We start from the raw sequence: 16,033 nt of genomic DNA, 5'->3' as shown, positions 1-16,033 counted from the left end.
AAGTGGCACTAAAAACCGAGAGGGTGCGTTCGCGCGCGCGGTCCATAACATTCGAGGCCAATTTCCTCGCGCGCGCACCGCACCGCAGCTGAGAGCTGAGAGAGAGAGAGAGATAGAGAGAGAGAGAGAGAGAGAGAGAGAGAGAGAGAGAGAGAGAGAGAGAGAGAGAGTATTTTCTTCGTGGCCGTTTGCGCTCCGCGGAACAATGATTAAGCTGTCTCGAGCAACGTAGGCGCGAGGAGTGGATGCTTAAAATCTACCCTCCTGTGAGCTGGCTGTGCTTTAGGTAGACGCGAGAGAAAGCTGCATCAGTGCGGGGAAGTTTATGTATCTCTGCGTGCGGTACGCATTTACGCACACGCGAGCGGAGCCGTTGTTGATGTCTCTTTTCTTCACGAGCGACTCTGACGATTGTCGTGCAGAATTGCGTCTGTTTCTTTTTTTTTCACAGGCGTTTTAAATAGAAAAATCGTTAATAAGGGATTTAGTGCTGTAATAAAGCCGCATGCCTGCCAATAACGCTGATTTAATTTGTGTCCTCATAGCTCCGAACAAGCGAAGCATTGAAAATTAAACGTCGTATTTCGATTGCGCTAATAATACATTCTCAGAATAAGCGCGGAATCAATATTTGCCTTTCACCGGAGCAAATCGAAGCGAAAAAAGCTAAGCCCAGCCGCGTCTTGAAAGCACTCCGATCAGCGCGTTCCTTTCATCCCGCGAGTCTCTCGCGCGAGCGCTTGTCGTTTTCTGCCTAAAATCCAGTTTATCTCCTCGATCCGCACGCGCTGCACGTGTATACAATATACATGAAGCAGACTGTGCATCGCTCCGCACAATCCCCAACTGTCTTTTTGTACAACGCTCCTCTCCTCTCATCCCCGTACATATATACAGATACGCACATACCTCGCACAACACGGACCGAGTGAGTGAGAGCAGTAGACCCTTCTTTTTTCCCGGAAAGCGAGCGTCGCCCGAAAAACCTTTCATACCGCTCGTGATCGTCGAGTGTGTGGACCGACGACGGCGGCAGCCCGCGCGCGATTTGACGCGCGACGTGCGAGAATCTCCTCGTTCCATTCGTTCCCGCACCGGCCCCCTCTTGTATACGTGTATAAGAGCCCGCGAGTGAGCAATATATTTCAGGATGTATCAGAATGCGGCGCGTCGAGAAGTGTGCGTATGATGTATACGCATTGTATCGTCTGGTGTGAGACAAAAATGCTCAGCTCTTGTGCGAAAGCCACAGATGAGAGCGTCTGTGTACACACGTTGTAAGGCTCGAGCTGTATACACGGATTTGATGGCGTTTTCGAAGATGCTCGTGCGTTTTTCCGTTGTTGCGGTAAGTTATAGTTCTATTCAATTTCGAGCGCTGCGGGGAGACACTTATTTTTACGTTACGAATATAGGCGGTGCAGTGCGCGGCCTTGATTTATTTACCCCCGGCGCACCGAGTAGTCCTCCGCCGTCGAGAGCAAACAAACAACGGCAAAGCAACGCGTTTAGCTGCAGCAAATCTCGCGTGCGCGCGGACTAAATCCGCTTGGAAAAAATATACGGCCCGTGCAAACATACGGGTTCGCTCATCCTCTCGGGCCAAACAAGTACGGAAATTATCAGTCAACGCCTTGGCCAAACACAGACACGCGCGAAGCGAAAATCAAAAGGACGATCCCCGTGTAGGCACGCATGCTGCACCCACATATTTGCTCTCTATCAACGAGAGTCTGGCGTCTGCATTTCCTGAGGCCCCACACTACTACCCCCTACAGCTATACGCATATCTCGTATTTCCTCCAATCCGCACTTTGGTCCTTCGTCTTTCTCTCTCTCTCTCTCTCTCTCTCTCTCTCTCTCTCTCTCTCTCTCTCTCAAGTGGTCGCGCACGTGTTTGTTTTACCAATTTTCCGCAAACAGCAGAGCAAACACAGGACCGCCGGCGACGATGAGAAAATCCGACTAGTCATCGAGAGCTGCTAGTGAGGGGAAACGTGTCTTCTCGTCGCCGTCGTCGCGTAGTCCCACAGGCGGTAGGATAATTGTTGCGTCTCGTCTCGGGGCTAAATTAGTCGAGAGAAAGAGAACGGCAGAAGCTTAGTCTCTGGGAATCGGCGAGAGAAGACACCAACAGAAGCATAAGCGTCTTCCTACAAGTGTCTTTTTCGGGCTGTAACGAATTTTCGCTGTTATACCTATAAGTATACACATCGGGGTTAGCAGCTCTTCTCTTTTTCTGGGTCGCACGGAGATAGGGATCGGGAGTCGTCGTGCACGAGCTATGCTATACATGGATGGATGGTCGTCGGCTCGCACACCGCGGGGAGTCCTGCAGCGGCTTGCGATTTTACGGGCGGTTCGTTTTGGCGTATACGTATACGCGCCGGGCTGCAGCTTGTTTATGAATATTTTTCGGGGCCAGATGCCGGGAAGGTATAAGGGACGACGGCTGCTGCTGCCGGACTGGGGATTAGGGCTTAATCTGTTAAGTGGATTAGGATAATTAGGCGTTTTGTATTATATAGCTTCTCGCTAGCTGGTATCCTGGGCGTTCTCTTTCTTGTTTTTCCTCCACCAGGCCCTTTTGTCTTTGCAGATTATTGTGATCAAAGTATTGTCAAGGTGTTTCCGAACGAGGCATTACTGTAATTTTCGGATTTGTAATATAAGAAACCGATAATCCAAAGTTTGAACTTCGCCTTGTATTATTCATGCGGGATTCTGGCGAAAGCTCCGAATTCTCAAAACGGATGACAAAAAAATTAGCCTCGACTACATCGGTGTTTCTGTGTGTATCTCCGAATCTTCAGTGCGTATAAATCGAAGGGGCGCGACACGCGTTTGTCGCGTCGCGGCGGGACGTCGTCGTTGTTGCGACCGCTAAACACCCAGAAATAGACAAAAGACCCCAACACACGGTATTGTAGAAGAAAATCGAATTTTCCCCGTACAAAAGTACGTCCATTTTTATGACAACAAACATGCTTCGTTTAAGTGTTTTCCAGAGAACGCCTCGTAACTTATGAATCTTTTCGCTGAGGGTTCATATAGGCTGATTGAAATTTATAGGCGAGTGTGTGCTACTACCAGGGCAGTACAATTGACAGATGGGCGTGTTTCACAGCGATACCGCGACGTTTAATGCACTTTTAGGTAGACGTTCATTTTTGAAAAGGTGAGAAGGAATCAAATTCACATAGCGGCTTTCTGAATAGAGCGTCATACGCGCATAAAATTCATCACAATCGTCGTTTCTGTCATGAAATGCACAAAAGCTATATGAGTATCTACACATTTTTTTCTTACAAGACACATCCATACGAGAACGTATCCGATTTTAAACGATAATGTAATATATCAGCCAACTAGAAGCAAACTACTTTAATAACGATAACGATAAATTAGAGAGCCCGCGCGCGCCGCGAGATCATGAATAACGAAACGCAAAGCGATAAATATTATCCCGGTAACTCCGCGCAGGGCCGACAGAACTCTCCCGAACAGCAGAGAAAAAAACAAACTAGCCGCAGAAAATTTTTTCGGCACAGCAGCGAAACCGCCGGAATAATTAATGCGGTCCGCGGCGCCCGCTCTATGCCCCTTCGACGTCCTCCTCTCCATCATGCATATAAAGAATCTCACTCTCCCTCACGCGGCAGCTACTCCTCTCGAAGAATACCTTATATAAAAAAGACGGACACGTTGGATGAGAGAAGACGCTTCTCTCAAAACACACACACACACACTCGAGAGAGAGAGAGAGAGAGAGAGAGAGAGAGAGAGAGAGAGAGAGAGAGAGAGAGAGAGAAATGGTCAGCGCGCAGCAGGAGCCGGGAAATCGGTAGTGGCGTGCGTGTGCCCCGCATTGTTCGCTTGGAGAGACCCCCGCGCGCGTGTTTGGACCCGAAAGATGCAAATTTCACGCGGCCCGCTAAACACGACAATGAGCTCAGTCACCGGTAGACAAGGGATGGATGCTACGGAGTCAATGGATACGGACGTACGCACACCGGCTCACTCTGCTGTTGAGAAAAGAGGGGTGAGTCCTAGTGCAAAAGAATGTGTCGAGACACGTGTGGTTTTCACGGTTCGGTTGCACGTTTTCGGGAGAGGTGAGATGAGAAAGTGAATGCTGGAAATCAGAGATCGGATTTTAGTACAAAAAATGTCGACGTAAAAGTTTAGCAGAGTTATGTAAAAACTAACAAGCCGTTTATACAATCACTAATAAAAATCGAGAAATACTGCACGGCTGTATAGTCGTCGAAGAAAGAGGGCGAAACGCGGCGGACAAAAAGACAGCGCATCTCCTCTCTCGAAAAAAGCACAAAGTAAAGGCTCTCACATCGTACAGTATAGGAGCTAGCGTCTACGCTCCTTGGGTGGCGGCTCGGCTCTCTCGCAATCTGGACAGCAGACGCTGCGCAGCGAGCCGCTCGTTTTCGTTAATATAAAAGACCAGCACGATTCGACTCTCTCTTTCTCTCTAGGCCTGCGCACCACATGGCTGGCTCCTTGTGCGCTTTATTGCGCTCGCGATTCAGTCGCTACTTTCGCTAAACGCTCGGCGTCGGCTGATTCTCTTTTTCGGAGCCTCTCTGGCGTCTATAAATTATTGCTTTGCGCGGAGTAAGGGTGAAGAAAAAAAACGAAACAAAAATATCAACGTTTAGTGCTCTCTCTCTCTCTCTCTCTCTCTCTCTCTCTCTCTCTCTCTCTCTCTCTCTCTCTCTCTCTCTCTCTCTCTCTCTCTCTCTCTCTCTCTCTCTCTCTCTCTCTCTCTCTCTCTCTCTCTCTCTCTCTCTCTCTCTCTCTCTCTGCTAGTTTCTCATCTCCTTCTCGTCCGAAATAGTCTCTTTGCGAGCCGCGGAAAGAAAAACAAGAAGCGCGTTCAAACGCCGCGCGGCAATTGCTGGAAAGTCCTGCTATTTCTCCGCGGCTGACCCCATTCCCGAAACTCAATATCATTACCAAAAAACACAACTGCAACGGCCCGCGCTATTTACTTTGGAACGCGCGAGCGCGCCGGTGGTAGCACAAAAGAGAGTGCCATGTGCGCTTCTATAATACTGCGCGCGGAACATAAAAAAATCCTCTTAATTGAGCCATACAAATGGCTCTTCTTCTCTCTCTCTCTCTCTCTCTCTCTCTCTCTCTCTCTCTTGTGTCACTGATGCACGGAGAAACGGAGCCGAGATTACCATCCTCCCGCGAGTGCAATAAAATAAACTGTTTGCCGAATAAACAGTCTTAAAGACGAGAAAGAGAGGGAAATGTTATTCCAAAGACCATAGCCGTTATACAATGCGCGCGGCTCTCTCAGCGAGGCCTGCGAGAAAGCAGATAGTAAAAAATCGGCTTTGCGCAGAGAACGTCATAATTGAGGGCTTTTACACCGGAGCGCATAGTTCGCAGAGAAAGAGAGACTCTTTTCCTGCGTGAAATTGGAAAAATAAACGCCAAAGCGCTCGCGCGCTCTTTTACATTTTTGTGTACAGTAGCCAGCGAGACGTGCGCGAGTGCGCGCGCGCCAGGTAATTGTGCGTCGGCATAAAGCCGCCTGAACAAACAGCCGTGCGGCGGCTGCTTTTCCGCGCGTATACCTTCGCTTCCTTTATTTCTCGGCAGCCTCTTTATGGTCGCGTCTTTTCTGACCTCAGACTTCGGCGTCTTTTTTCTCCTGCCGATGATTCCTGCAGTCGGCCGAGGTTCAACCCTTTATACGCGCTGCTTGATGCTTCCCGAGGAGCCGGCGCTGCAGGCCGTGCCTTTTTTATCGAGTTTTTCGGGCATATTTACTCTGGGCGGATTCGGAGGATGCGCCTTGTTGGCCGCGCACTCTATTAATATCCGTCATTCGACGTCATACCCAGCTCGCTCTCGCTTGTAAATAGCTGCTGCAGTTTACAAAATTTAGGCCCTAAAGACGTGCGCGCGGACAAAGAGCGACTGTCGCGTTTCTCGCAGCGATTTATCAAAATAAAAAGCAGCATCCCATCTAGATTCGTTGAACCGAAAACCGCAGTATAGAGAGGACAGACTTCCCAAACAGCTTAGGAAGAATATCCCGGAAAAAGTGCGCATTCACGCGCCTCGACAATCGAACAAATCTGATTTCCGCAGCCGCGCGTCGGCTCTCGAGTTCCACTATGCATTCCGAGACAGTAGCCGGTGTGTTTGCGGAGCCAGGTGACGAAAAATCGGCTTTTTTCTCTCTCACCAACACAACACACTCCCCGTCGCGTGAGCCGATTTGCAGTAGCGTCAAAGGGTTCGCAGAATCGCCGCGAACAGAGCGAAGTGTGTGCGTGTGTATCGTTTAAGGGTTATAAGTAGCCGTGTCTCGGGGCTACCTGAGAGAGAGATTCTATGGACAGGCTGCGGCCACTTTGTGCATTATTTCTCTCTCGTCGCGCTGCTGCAGTATAATATACAGTGAGGATATTGTGCGCTCGGCACAGCTTCTAAGCGCATAATGACAGGTTCTAATAGCTGGTGTGTGTCAGTGTCTGCGGCATGAGAAAATTTGCGCGGATGCTCAATTGTGTAATTGCCGCAATTTCGTACGCGACGCGCCGTGCAGCTCTCATTTCGTTTTCGGCTGTAGTTTTACTGCCTCGATTTCGCGCTCGAACGTTATTATGCTCTCTATACGGCCGATGCTAAGTGACGAGGTAGCAGTATTCCCGCCGAGCGAATGTGCAATCGGTAAAAAGCGCGCGCTGCTTCTTAAAGAGTAAGTGGAACTAAAGCTGGTCATTCGGCTGCGCTAAAGATACGTATAAGACGAGTCTCGCTGTGCTGCCGACCGATAATTTTCCGTACGCCTGCATGGCTGTGCTCTCGCACTAAATTTTCGAGAACTCGAGGTTTGTAAAAATAAATGCTGAGTTTATTTTTTGCGCTAATTGCGATGCGTTCAATTTCGTATAATTGAGGGAACGGCGGTGTAAAATATCTAACCTGGTGGGAAATCAAGCCGTAAATTATATTGCGGCGAGTTCGACGCGTTGAACGCAAAATGTAAATGCGCGAAAGCTACAAATATTAACGACTCAGCGAACGTAAATTAATTAACCGCTTAATTATTCTCATAAATCTAATGCTAGCAAGCGATCTAAATAGCGGTTGTTTTAGTAATTTAATATAAGCGGGACACCGCTTCCATTTTGGTATATATAGTAGTTTTTGCCGTTTTGAAAGATATTGTACTATATAGGATACGACAGGAACTATCTTTGGTCGATTCGCTTAATTTTAATTGAATTTACTCCAATAAGAGCACGGCGACGCGGTAACGAAATCACCTCTCTCGAAATCGCATCGATCTCAATCCCGTGCAGAAAACCGACGCCGTAAAGCCAACGAAAAAAAAAACGTAAACCCAGAAAGTATACTCCGAAACCAGCAGGAGCCATTCGAAAGCTCACATCCACATATCCGCGAAATCGCTCTTGCAATTTCAGCGCACACACTACTATTCTCTCTCTCCGGCAGTCTGGCTCTAAGTGCTTAATAGCAGGCTCTAACACACCTCTCGCATCCTGAGCTCCGTAAGTGTAACGTGTCCATCAGGCCTGGGGCACGCAGTCACTGTGCGAAATTGGCCCCGAAAAATAGCTGAGCGCAAGTCGACCGGCTGGTAATTCGTAAACAAAAACACAAACAACGCCGAACCGGTTTCCAATCGCGCGCTGTCTTCCTGCGGATGGGACTGCGTGTGTCGCTGTATATGTATGCGATGGGCAACAGATGCTGCAGTGACAGGTTGCGCGTGCGTGCGCCCTTTTTTCGCTTTCCTCCGTGATGCTTCTTCGATCGACGAAAAGGCATCGGACAGAGAGGAAAAAAAGGGTGAATGGAAGAGAGCAACACGAGGCAAGTGTCCGTTGAAGCTCGCGCGCGTGTCATTCATGAGGCGCGTTCGGCCGCCTTCCGTATGTTGCAGTGGAGTACTGGGCCAAGGCGCCGTTAGCGCAAGAGTGATGTACAGGGTTTACCCGGCGAATGCAGTTTTGATACGGCTTCGTTCGGCTCTTTCATTCAATCTGGGATCGTTACGCGCGGCTCTCGGTGTTGTGGAGGGATTTGGCGAAATGAACTCGGGGAAATGGGATTACCTTTGCTCGGTTTTTACTGGCATGATCCGCGCGGGTTTGTACTTTTTTCTATTTAATGTCGATAGAAAACGGTGTAATTGTTTGATCGATGGCGAGTTTTTTTACTCATCGATTTTTAAATTAGCTCACAGCTCACCGCTTCAGTCGTGGCTTGAAAGTTGTGAGGGTTCACACATACCTGCAACAAAAACACGAGAAAATTTCATCAATAAAACACATTGATCATCCTAATCACGCGTAACTCATGAAATCAATTAGTTCTATCACCGCGATTTTATTCATAAATGCATTCTCCCTTCGTCCAAACTGTTACGTCATTCAAAACAAAACATCGTATCTCTTGCACAAAATCGAGTATGTTCCACTCCTGAGAGCGAAATTCCTCTCGCCAAATCGCGCAGCCACAATGTATACAGCGATCGCATCGTCGCACAAAGCCGGCCCGCTGCATCATCAGCAGCAACGCATTAAAGGCATCGGCAGCGATAGAAATGGATTAATTATCGCGCGGTGATACGCGAGAAGAGCTGCCGCGATGACACTCGCGCTGCACATAAGAAGCGAAGGCGGAGGAGGAGAGACAGAGAAAAAATTCTCGCACGTGGGCATCTCAGCAGAATCGATGACTTGCACGCTAAATTCGCTATCAATCTTCTCTTGTGCGTGTGTGCGAGCGACGGGCGCTTTTTGAGAGAGAAGCTTCGCACCCCTTACACGTATATACGGAGCGACGTATATATATATATATATATATATATATATATATATATATATATATATATACACACACACACACACACACACACACACACACACACCTTCCCTATACATCCCATTCGCCACGGCGACGACACTCGATAATGCAGGCGACCCTCGATTAAAATACACCCTCCTGGAATTTTTCTCCGCCACGGCTTTGTGCAGTCTCGCAAGCGCGAGCGAGATCAGACGAGTCGCGCGCGCATGTAAGACGTGGAATTAAAATCGGCGCTTTTGGCGTGTCTTTGTGCTCGGAGCGCGTTTTAACAATTTCGTCCTGCGGATGACGAAGCCGCACGCGCGCGAGCGAGCGAGGGGTTATGTACGAGGGATTGGCGAAGGGAGAAAGAGAGAAGTCAATTCTTATCGTATAATGGGAAATCCGACTTGATTCGTGCGCTGTATGCGTGTGTGCGGGTGGACGGCACTAATACGGTTTAAAGAAGCTTCGATTTTCATAATTGATAGACGATCCGAGGAGAGAAATTACGGCTTTGTGAATGTATGCGGAGGTCGAGTTGACTATCCTCTACATCAGCAGCTGCTTCCAACTCATCGAAATTATCTCCGAAGTATTAAATTACCGCGATTCAGTACGGCCTTGGCTTTTAATTACAATAAGATAAATCAGGCGTAGACCCATTACGATCGCCATTACGATCGCTCAGTGCGTATAAATCGAGCATCATAAACCTCGCGCGCGTGTCAGCAGCCGCGGCTGCAGCTCATCAGCAGACGAAATAAAGGGACATTACTATATAGTATACGCCAGGCTCTCTCGCCATAAAATTACCTCGTAAAATCGCGCCGTTCGTACAAGAGACTCGCCGCGCGCGAGAAAATTCGGCTACTGCGCTACGTGTGCGAGATAAAATCGGATAAGCACGCATATATACATACGGGACTTTGGGGAGAGGGCAAGTTGAAATTTGATTTATCGAGGCCGCGTTTAATACATCGCGCTCGCGCGGAAGGGCGTTGAGCGTCGGGATTAATGATCCTCGCTCGCAGCGCGGCGGCTCGTCAAAGTATACGCAAACAGGCGCGCGCGAGATCGTCGACGCTGTGAATGAAATATTCTGTTTTCGGTACTTTTTTTCCTCCCCTCCCGCGCGTCGCGAGCCTAAGTATTTTAATTGAATCCTTTCGGCGCTCGACGCATCAGCGCGCGAGTGCGATAATTAATGAAAGTTAACGAGCGTACGTGCGCGAGATTGGAAGCGCGAGAGAGAAACCGCCGGCATCGAGCCATTCAATTCATCAGCCGAAGCGTGACACACAAGCCAAAGCCAATCCGCGTGTAACTTGGCTCGATTTGCTCGCATAATATTCGCTTTCCCTCCTCACTACTGTCTGTCTGTCTGTCTGTCTGTCTGTCTGTCTCTCTCTAATACGGCTACTCGGCAGTTCTATGCTCTCGTCTCGCATAAAAGGGACAGTGTGCTGGCTGCTCGTCTCTGGCGTTACGCTCGAGACACTGCGTATTCGAGGCTCCTACTGCTGGCGCACACGGCTCCGTGTAATTGTCCGGTGCGCAAGCCGAATAGCAATGAGCAGCGCACAGCTATATGCTCGGCATTGTGGAGCTGAGGAACACGGAGATTCGCGCGTAGTCGGACGGAATGAGAGAGAGAGAAAGAGGGAGGCTGGCGAGAGAGAGAGAGAGAGAGAGAGAGAGAGAGAGAGAGAGAGAGCGTAAACGGCTTCCACGGACGTGCAGTTAGACGGAACGAGTGTGTGAAAGATGGAGCCGCAGGAGACTCTCGGCTCTATTTTTTTCGGGCTATTCGCGATGAGGGATTGTTTTGTTAGAATTGATATTCATTTTTAACCAATTCGACTGCGTGTTTCTATTTCCATGCATTTATGCACGCTCGCGCGCTATTATTCTCGTACTATTGGATTTGGAGAATCTGCCGACGTTTAGGGAATGCGATATAGGGTATTATAATGGAGCCCCAGAGCGCGCGTGTACTCGAATTCATATGTACGCCGCTGTAAATCAATATTTGACAGATGCGCGCATTGTTGAATTCTTTGTCAATAAACCGAGCGAACGATAGAGAGCATAGAGTGGGACGCTCGAAAGCTGGTAAATCACCCGTTCGGAGGATCGGAATTCGCGTGAAAAGTGCACAACGAAACGCCTTTCTTTAAAATCCATAACGAGAGCGAACCCGATACCCCCGTATATAGCGCAGCACACACGGTAGCTCACATCTTTCGGAATCTCATATATTTATCATCCAGATCAATCTCGCCCTTTCCGAGACTTATACACATCAAAGTCACGCAGGCAGGCGTGTTTTCCAAAACTGAAAAGAGCCAAGATAGCCAAAAAGGAAAAAAGAAGCACATAACCCGCCGAGCTTGAAAGCGGCGTAACGCCACACGCGATAAGAATCAGTTCACGCGCTTCTCGTTTTCCCGCATCTGCAGCAGCAGAAGTAGTATAGCCGCCTTTGATCTATACACGATGTCCAACCCCTTTCACCATCATCACCTTGGCCATCTTTCTCTTATCCTTTCTCTCTCTTGGCGCGATGATTAGCCCTGTCATGCGGCGCGCATAAAGTCGACGGATAATGGAAAAACCGGTCGCGCGGCGGCGGCGGAAAAAAGGGTTACGCGTGTCCCGACCAGCTGCTCGTCACGGTTACGCAGGCGCGTGGTCTTAGGCGAAATTTTCGGAAAGTGCCGTCATGCTACGTGGCGCCGCGCCAGTGTGTATGTGTATGTGGCTATATGCATGACTTTTTTTTCGATTCTTTAGAAACGGAGGCGGGACAGCTGTTGCGGTCGCTCGGGCTATAGTGGCTTTTTTCTCTCTCGCTCTCGTTGCATTAGACAAGGTTCGTTTTCACTTAATTCTTATATACCCTTTCGGGATCGGAGAAAAAGAGAGCGAGTGTCTTGTTTTGGCTAATAGACGACTGTGAAATTGAGGAAGTAGGTGAGCATTTCGTTGATCAAGAGGGCATGACTCGACGAGTATGCGTGCGATGCTCGGCCTGTATCGTAATAACGAACGTTTCTTTTTTTCGTTTCATTTTTAATTAGCGACGATCTCTGCCCCATTGTTCGAAATCACGCGTCAGAAGCATCTGGCAGTTTGGATTTGTTTGTTTTTCCTCGCAAATATGGGGGACGATGGAAATTGTTTCCATTGAGCAGAATTCAATTCTCATCTCATCGGAGATAGCTGGTATAAACGCGAGTTATTTAAAAATATATGCACTAAACGCCGAGAAGCGTATAACCAACGATTTTGATGCATTATGCATTTGCATCTCTCGCGATATATCGTAGCCTGCCATAAAACGTGTAATTCACGAAACGCATCCCGCGCCTATAAAACTCTGCATTCCGTAATAAAATTTCCCCTTTAACACCTATCGCATCACGCGAACCTCTCTCGCACTCTCATAACCTGTACATCTTCTCTCCTTTTTTTCTTTTTTCCCTCTCTCCTACGCGTGCGTTCTGAATGTAGATACGGACGAGTACGTAACAACAGAAGCAAAATATACCGTTGAAAGGGCCGTTAAAATGAGCGAAAAATAATATTTTATAATTCTATACAGCAGCGTAAACGTGAAATCTATCACGTACAAATCGAATCTTGATGGGGAAGAACGGTACCGAATAATATCGTAGACCTAAACAAAAACTGGAACGGGAACTAAATCAAAGCATCCTCACGATCGCCTGAATATCAGGTCGCAGCTCTATTTGCCCACAGTCAATTCCTCTCTCTCTCTCTCTCTCTCTCTCTCTCTCTCTCTCTCTCTCTCATTCGTTCATTATACACACATGCAATCGCCGGCGTTCCGAGGTCGCAGAAAAATCCCGAGCCCACGCAAACAAGCTAACCTTCTCCTTTTCCTCTGATGGCCAAGTGAGAAAAGCAGATTTCCGGTGGGCAGGTATGCTGATGCTCCGAGGGAGAGCCGCTGCAGTCGTGACTCATCGAGATTAGGGTCGCGAATGACGTAGAGTCCGAGAGAGAGAGAGAGAGAGAGAGAGAGAGAGAGAGAGAGAGAGAGAGGCAGGCAGGCAATCATGGGTCAGCTGCAGCAGCGGCGGTTCTCGAGCGATCATGGTAATTCAGCAAAGTGCCTTTTCCTCTCCTCTGTGCATCTATGTGCACTGTGCGGTGTGTTTGGCTTGCTCTCTTTTATCTCCCTAGTCTCCGTCGAGCTCACGCGCTCTCTGTGGGAGTGTGCATTCCCATTCGGTCAAGGGACTTCATTATCTTTGCTCTTGTTGTTCTGCTATACTATACGTTTGTGTTTTCGAGATCCGCACTTGTTATCTTCGCGTGGTGTGACGCATGTATATCATCCATCAAGGGCAAACGTTAAATACCAACGCCGAGCACTTATCCTTCTAATTTTCCCCACTTCTCTGGCCAGAACTCCCACAAGAAGAGTCTGGCGATCGCGGTCTTTCTCTCTTAGAGACTAGGGCCTGTCGGAGCGCGAGCTGCATACAGCCGCAGGGGACGCAGATTCCGTGGGAGGTTCCCTGGGCTTTTTCCTCGCTATACGCGTCACGAGCATCACGATAATGGGCAGGCCGCCGCGAGAAGATCGCGCGGTAAATAGTTTTACGGCGCCGATTTTATCGGGCGCGACGCGAGCGCACGGCCCGAGTATATAATATATAAATCTCGTTTCGATGAGCCAGCCGCCACGCGGAGAAAAAGATCTGCATGCCACAAGCTAGTTGTGCGCGAGAATCGTGCGCTGTGTATAGTCTAGTTTATAAAATGTGTTTGGCTCATATGAAAAGGGAATAATAATGAAATTTTAAAATGTATCATGGACTACAATTCGTTCCCGATGGATTCGTCCTGTACGTTAACGACTCACATTATGTACGAGACTTTTATGGCGCTCGGAGCATTTCCGCGGGATAATACGCCTTCGATTATTTCGCCATGTGGTCGCAGGGTATACATACGAGAGAGTTTGTATGGACAGTTTATGCGCCGAGAGGATTTTATTGACAGGTTGATGGCTGGTCACGGTCTTGAGTGCACTGGAAATTAGTTTGATGCGGGGATTGATAAGATTCGTTTACGGCGATCGTATACGCGCTGGCTTTGGTAATGGCTCTGGGACAAAGTCAAATTAGCTAATGTAAAATTCAGCGTACGCCCGGTATATAGTACATCGGACTACCGCGCGTGATTGGCTCGTTTTTGTTGTTTTATGTATATGCGTTGAATTTAATTGGGTTAGAAGATATCGTGCATACATAACGTTTATTAGAGTCAAAACTATTGTTTGCAAATGATACGCCATAAATAGTTGCCATTCAATTATTCGACACGCTCTCACGAGTGACTGGTATACAGTGCTCAATTAATATACTTTGATAAAAATAAATTACCGCTTATTGCAGACAAGTTTGCTCGATGAATATTTACAACAGAAGCATCTCATTATAGATTTTGCAATGATGCCGAGTGATGGTTAATCAGATCCGATACACCTTAAGCTCAAGCACACTTCTAAAATTAACGCAAACTTGCAAAAAAAAAGCAAAACTGTTGCTTCATATTTCTCAGAAGAAGCTTTCCCCCCTCGCGTTTACGTTTATACACACGACTGACGCAGCGTTATTCCGCTCCGTTTTCAAGCCCTCGAGAATTTTCGCAGTATATACAGAGAGCCGCAGCCTCCTCTAATTGGGCCGTTCATTACCCTAATCAAAGGGAGCATCGAGTACGATTCGTCACGTTTTGCCAGTCGTACGCGCGCAGGGCAAATATGAGCAGGCGACTGGCAGTCGCTCTTCTTGGATTTGCATAAGCGCCGCGCAGATTTCCGACTTTGCGCCGCGTTACATACGTACATATCACACTGCAGAGGCCAGAGAGAGCATCCTTTCGCGGCCTCTTTCCAAACTTATATACGCGGCGCACACGAGCAACAAATTCATATCCGGAAAATCTACACCCTTTCTCCCGTATTTTAATCCCGAATCACACCCACGAGAGCCGAGGGAAAAACTTTGCGATGCTCCGGGCAGTTTTCTCCTTTACTCCGCGCAGCGCCGCTATGTGTGTATACGTCTTCCTTTTTTTTTACAACCTGCCCCTTATACTCGTCGGCAGAGCGCGAACTTCGACGATATTTCTTTGGCCGCCGCCGCCGCCCCTCGAGAAATTATTCGACTGGCGTGTAGTAGTAGTTCGGCCCTTCGAGCACGCGCGCGTACGGAATTCTAATTTTATACGGCTCTCTCTCTCTCTCTCTCTCTCTCTCTCGCTCTCGCTCTCTTTCTCCGTGTGCGGGTGTGTGTTTGGAGCAACGGCGGCGCGCCGTGTTAGAAGTCGACAATGCGCGAAATTCTTCGGGGTTGAAATTTTAGTATTTTATGACGCGCTACACACAATGGGGAGCGTTGTTTTACTTTGCGGTACCTCTTGGCTCGCGCGTATACCTATACGTCGAAGGCGGGTCGTAAAGTCCAGAAATAAAGCGAGGCGCGATGCTTCCGACAGACTTACTTCGCTGCTTGTACACATCGCTTTGCTCGACTAAATATACACACACACTGCGCTGGCATTATGACGCATCGTTGTTACGCGAAATCATGGAACTTAATTAAAAACAAAAAGAGTCAGCGCGTATTACGCGGATATATCACGAAATCATCGAGAGAAAGAGGGAGCAAGAGTGAAAAATAGATGAAAGCCGCGTACGTGTGACACATATTCGTATACTTTAATATTGCATTACGCGCGGCTCTCTCGCATACGTGCGTATATAAATTTGACGGCGAATGCTTATACGTTACGTGAGCCGCTCGCGATGCGCGCGGCCGGGTTTTGCATAAAATATAAAGGAGCTGCAGCGGCGCGCGAAATTTTACACGCGCGGAATCTCGTGCATGCTCTTTCTCTCTCTCTCTCTCTCTCTCTCTCTCTCTCTCTCTCTCTCTCTCTCGCGAGTGCGCCGAGCCGGTATAACATCATTACGGAACTTTTCTTTCGGAAGCGAGAAAGAGAGATTTGAATAATTCGTATATATATTCGGCTTGAGAAACGAGCGCGTCCGCGTAATTTGTGCGGCGAGTAATATAGTCTCCAGAAAACGCGATACGTCATCGCGTGTGGATCGCGAAATTTTCGGAAGGCA

General features: G+C 48.3%; 1 protein-coding gene across 7 annotated transcripts in view; it reads right to left on the bottom strand.

The window, feature by feature from the left end:
• Window positions 1-16,033, bottom strand: part of LOC100121944 (teneurin-m) — a 565,536-nt gene that overhangs the window by 65,469 nt on the left and 484,034 nt on the right. The gene's annotated exons all lie outside the window — the stretch shown is intronic.

The sequence above is a fragment of the Nasonia vitripennis genome, chromosome 1 (assembly GCF_009193385.2).
Source record: "Nasonia vitripennis strain AsymCx chromosome 1, Nvit_psr_1.1, whole genome shotgun sequence".
In the NCBI taxonomy this organism is placed as follows: Eukaryota; Metazoa; Arthropoda; class Insecta; order Hymenoptera; family Pteromalidae; genus Nasonia; species Nasonia vitripennis.
This window is presented reverse-complemented; position numbering and strand designations above follow the sequence as displayed.